The sequence below is a fragment of the Crocuta crocuta genome, unplaced genomic scaffold (genome assembly GCF_008692635.1).
Source record: "Crocuta crocuta isolate KB4526 unplaced genomic scaffold, BGI_CrCroc_1.0 scaffold330, whole genome shotgun sequence".
In the NCBI taxonomy this organism is placed as follows: domain Eukaryota; kingdom Metazoa; phylum Chordata; class Mammalia; order Carnivora; family Hyaenidae; genus Crocuta; species Crocuta crocuta.
In genome coordinates, this window is record NW_027530521.1 from 3,455,095 (window position 1) to 3,460,446 (window position 5,352).

The window sequence follows — 5,352 nt, forward strand, 5'->3', positions numbered from 1 at the left end:
TAGGACAAGTTGTTAAACATTTAGGAGCACACTCACACCCGCGGGACGCTGGGTACCCAGCGGGGTACCCTGGGCTCCACACCACCACCTCCCCACGCACTCCCTTCCAGCCCCCCGCCCCGCCAACGGAGGGGTGCCAAGCTGTTCATCCCTACTGGGATTTACTTCCACCCCCAGACCTCCAGGATTTATTTTAGAACAAGTGAGGAAGCTCCGGAATTGATTGGACCCATTGTTCCCCATCCCGCCGGTGGACTCCGCCCCCCATTGTCCGCGGCCCCTCCCAGCGGCTCAGAGGCTCCACCATGACGCGAGCTGGGAGGGGCCTCGCGGTCAGAGCCCTGGACCACAGCCCCGCGCCTATTGTGAGCTCCGATCTGAGCATCTCGGGGTTTCCTCGTCCCTGGGCCTCAGAAGCCACTGGGGAGCGGCCTGTTTATGGTAAATGATGCCTGTGTGCTTTGATTTCTAGTTCAGACCCCGGGGCCACTACTGTGTCCCCATAAATTAAAGGCTGCTTATATTTGAGGGAATTAAGCAAGGCTGTGAAGCCCTGGGAACGTCGGGACCTTCAGAGGGGGCGGACATGGCGTGTATCGTGTCCGCACCAAGGCCGGGCCCTTTGGCTGGTGTCTCTGGACTTGGGGACCAGGATGACACCGTGTCTGCTCTAGACCCACATACTGGGGAGGAAGAAAAACAACAAAGCTCCATGACAGCTTGTTTTTCCCTTCCCTTCTCCAGTCTTTGCTCAAACTGTTCTTCCTGTCCAGGATCTGTCCCCTCCATTGCACACCCTAGACTGAGGGAGGGTCGCGGTCTTTCTTTCAGGGTCCAGCCCACGATAAGCATGATAATATCCAGGATGCACCTAGTCTCAGAGTTTACAAAGCACTCTTGCATGCTTAATTCTTTTTAATATTTATTTTTGAGAGACAGAGCACGAGCAGAGGAGAGGCAGAGACAGAGGACCCGAAGAGAGCTGTGTGCAGACAGGCTGACAGCAGCGAGCTCCATGCCGGGCTTGAACTCACAAGCCCATGAGATCATGACCTACTCATGACAGGGTCATGAGGCTGACACTCAACTGACTGAGCCACCCAGGTGCCTCGGTATTTTTTTTCTATTCATTGTGTTAAGTGCATGTAACATAAAATTTACCACCTAACCATTTATTACATTTACAATGCCTGTGGCTATCCCCACCACCCATCCCCCTAACTCGTTACAAATTATCAATCCGAAACTCTATCTATTTACCAATAACTCCCAGTTCTCCCTTCTTCCCAGCACCTGACGACCATCATTCCACTTTCCGGCTTTTTGATTTTGACTACTCTAAGCACCTCATGTAAGTGGACTAAGTATTTTGGAGACTGGTTTATTTCACTTAACGTAGTGTCCTCCATATCATCCACGCTTTAGCACATTGCAGAATTCCCTTCCTTTTCAAGGCTGAGTAACATTCCATTGTATGTGTGCACCACATTTTCGTAATCCATTCATTAGTCGGTAGACGCTGGGTTGCCTCCACGTTTTAGCTATTGTGAATAATGCTGCTGTGAACACGGGTGTACAAATACTTCTCTGAGACTCTTCTTTCAGTTCCTTGGGGCATATACTCAAAACTAGAATTGCTGGCTCATGTGGTAATTCTATTTTTAATTTTTTGAGGAACCTGCAGACTGTTTTCCATGGCAGCCATACCATTTAACATTCCCACCAAAAATGCACAAGGGTTCCAATTTCTCCACATCTTCACCAGGCACTTGTGTTTTGTTTTTGTTTTGTTTTGTTTTGTTTTGTTTTGTTTTGAAAGTAGCCATTGTAATGGGTGTGAGGTGGTCTCTCACTGGGGTTTTGATTTGCATATCCCTGATGATGAGTGACACTGAGCTTCTTTTCATATGCTTATTGGCCATTGGTATATCTTCTTTGGCAAACTGTCTCTTGGAGTCCTTTGTGTGTTTTTGACTTTTTTTCTCTTGTCGTGTTGAGGAGTTTTCTCCATGTTCTGGATATGAATCCCTTAGCCGAAGTATGAATTGCAAATGTTTTCTACCATTCTGTGGGGGCGCCTTATCACTCCGTGGATGGTGTCTTATGAGGCGCAAAACTTCTAGTTTTCACGAAATCCAGTGTGTCTATTTTTGCTTCTATTGCCTGTGCCTTTGGTGTCATATCCAAGACTTCATTGCCAAGTCCAGTGTCGTGAAGCTTTGTCCTATGATTTCTTTCAAGAGAAAGAAGTACACTTGCATACACTCAGTGTGTGCTGGCTGGTACTGGGGGTGGCGTTACCATCCTTAGTCCAATTTCCAGGACCTTCTGCCCGCTCAAGGCCACACACTGGAAGGCGGTGCCTAGGGCTGGTTCGCTAAGTCCGTGAGGCACGTAATCCTACGTGGGGGACCTTGAAAGCCTATTGTCAGCACCTTCAGTTCTTATTTTGGTCCTTGAAGGATTTCTGGTCTTTGGCGTGTTCCCTGGGAAGACGCCTCCACCTGGGAATGGACAAACTGTCCACCCTTGTGAGTGGAGCTTTTTCGTTCATTCCCATTTTTCAGATTAAGAAACCGAGGCCATCTTGGAGTCCATGAAGGTACCAGTTGCTGTGGCTCTTGGAGCCTGGTCTGAAACCAAAGTCCCTGAAGGTAGCAGCTCCTTGACCCTTCCCAGGAGGGCCCTGGGAGTTGTTGCCAGTAGGCCTTTGGTCTCAGTGGGGTCAGAACAGTGACCTACGTGGACAGAGCCCACCCCCTGGGCCCATCCTGAGATCACTGTTCCAGGGAGGGGCGGGAGGCAAGGCCACTCTGCCCGGACCCCCTTGGCTCCACACGGCTTGCCATCTCTGCCACTCCAAAGGGCCTCACCCTCCCTGTTTCCCATCAACGCCACAGCGTGCATGAAATATTAGGAAAATAGGGCTGAGTATTAGGTAATGACTGTCCAATTTATTCTGACAGCAAGAGCCAGAGGGAGGAAATTGACATTGGTGATTTACTTAGGCCCTGACAACCTTAATTAATCTTTACTCCTTTCCCAGAAAGCAGGGGCCTGCTACGGCTGTGTGAGCACAGGCGGAGGCCTCGAGTGTGCTGACCATCCGGCTGGTGTGGACGCCAGCTTGGGGAGGCCAGAAGGACACAGCATGACTTCCAGACAAACCTGAAGCTCCTCCTGGGTCCGTCCAGCCAAGGCCAGCCTCTGCGTCCTCCTCAGCTCCTCCAAGGGAGGCAGAGGAAGCCAGAGAGCCTCTACCTACTTCTCAGAAGGGAACACTGAGGCCTGGAGAGGGGCCTCATCTTGCCTAAAGCCCGCTGTGAATCAGCCCCAGAGTCCTCTAGCAAGCCACAGGGCACCACACCTCAGCAGCAAGGTTGGCCACATGCTGTCCGTGGCCTTCAGGGGACACATCAGGGAGAGAGGGCAACACAGTTTGGATCATTTGAAGCCCAGGCTTCCTGTCGCCATCCCATAGACCATGGCGCCAGAGTGCACCGGTCCCTCCAGGTTTTGCCAGGCCACGAAGGCAGGGCTGAGGCTCCCCGCCGGCATCCCCACCTGACTGGCCCACCGGGAGCCCCCTTCTCCATCCCTCAGGGACCCCCGAATGGGGTTACATGAGTCTCTGACTTCTCAAACCAGCCCTGGGCACCACGCTGCAGTGCGTGTCTTTGAGCTGGCAGAAGGTTCTGGACATTGGCCCAAGGATGGTAACAGCAACGACAATAACAGTGAGCCCATATCGAGTGTTTCCATGTGCTAAGCTCTTTATAACCATGTAAGCACGGTAGTATTTGGGGTCCTTTAACACCTCTGTGATGAGTGTGCCATTATTACCCCTTTTCTCAGAAGCAGCCGCTAAGATTCGGTGAGGGTTGGTCAGTCCACCGAGGTCCCCCAGCAGGGGTGGCAGAACCGGCTCTCAAGGCTGACCATCCCCCCACGTGGCCCCAGGGCACTGTCCTGGCCTCACCTCAGCTCATCCAGCCCTGCTGGGAAAAACAGAACCCTGGGGACCCCAGAGCAGGCGACACAGAGAGGGTGACCCTCCCTGACCTCATCTGGGCTTCTCCAGCCCCTTTGCTTCCCAGCTCCGTGCGCTCGGGCCTGGTCTCTGTCAAGCACTCTGTCAGCAAGGCCCTGCATACCTGTGGGCAATTAGGAAGGTCCCCTAGGGGTGCGTGACTCATCCTCCAGCTATGCGGGGAGGCTGCAGGGGGCCCAGGGTGGACCCCTCCTGCCTGTCCACTCTAACTGCAGGTGGTACTCTCCAAAGCTCCCCCCATTCCCAGGCTTGGCCTGGTTCCACCAGAAGAGGAGAGAGTTGGACATCGCACCAGCCGGTGCTGCCCACAGCCTTTTCTCGTTGGGTTCCTCTGCTGCTCTTATGAGCCTCCGTGTCATCTCCACCCCCCGTAAAATGGGGACATTTGTGGCCACCCCCTGGGGAATGTCCAGAGGCTCCGATGACAGGACCTTGAGGTGTGCTGTGCAGCCCAGGTATTCACGATGCCTTTACTAACAAAATGTAAGTCATGTTTCCACTAATAGCGTTAACTAGAGAAATTTCTGGATGTAATAAAAACAAAAACATATGAACAAAAACACAGGCTTTGGAGGCAAAAGGCGTGGGTTTGCATTGGGCTGTGCCCCTCACGGTCTGGGTATTTCTTATGCTCCAGACTCATTTTCTTCATCTGTAAAATGGGCTTCATGAGCTCTGCCTTGCAGGATTGTTCTGATCCCATGAAATTATAATATGTGTCACCTATTTCAATAAAGCAACATTCTTTAATGAAATGGTGACATCTGTAAGAGCCCGGAACACCTCCCCGGTCACTAACTAGCACTACCTCACCCACCCGTTGGCTTCATTTTTGACGGATAAGGAAACGGAAGATCAGAAAGCTAAGTGGTTCTTTCCAGGTCACACTGCTGGTGAACTGGCTGAGTCAGAATTCGACCCCAGAGCCCAGGCTGCCCAGCTTCTGGGAGGAAGGCGCCAGGGTGCTGGAGGTAGAAACAAGTGGGAGCCTCAGCCTCCCCCCCACCCCGAGGCCAGGCCAGGGCACCCCCTGGGCCTCCTCCCGTCCCACCCTCGGCCCCCCCGCCCTGGGCGCCCTGGGCCCCAGCGTCCAGCGAAGGGTGCCCACGCCCACCCTGGCGCCACACAGAAGGTCCCACGCTACTCTGGGAGCTGGCTTCACACTCAGGGCCGCCTTCCCACAGAAACGTGTCAAAAAGTCAGTTTGATCCCCGTCTGGCCTGTGTGTTCCCACAGCCCGTCCCGCCTCCCGCCCCTGAGGTCTGCGGCCTCCCAGTGGCTCCAGAGGCGGGGCCGCGCCG

The 5,352-nt window shown here is 53.4% G+C and overlaps 1 long non-coding RNA gene across 2 annotated transcripts; it reads left to right on the forward strand.

The window, feature by feature from the left end:
• Positions 1–346: 346 nt before the first annotated feature.
• LOC144234232 (uncharacterized) lies at positions 347–3,748 on the forward strand. 2 transcript variants are annotated; one of them, XR_013335896.1, is made up of 4 exons: positions 347–441; positions 936–1,112; positions 1,291–1,351; positions 3,047–3,748. It is a non-coding gene; the product is annotated as an uncharacterized LOC144234232 (long non-coding RNA). The 2 variants fall into 2 exon arrangements; XR_013335895.1 differs by having other exon boundaries at positions 936–1,104.
• Positions 3,749–5,352: the final 1,604 nt, after the last annotated feature.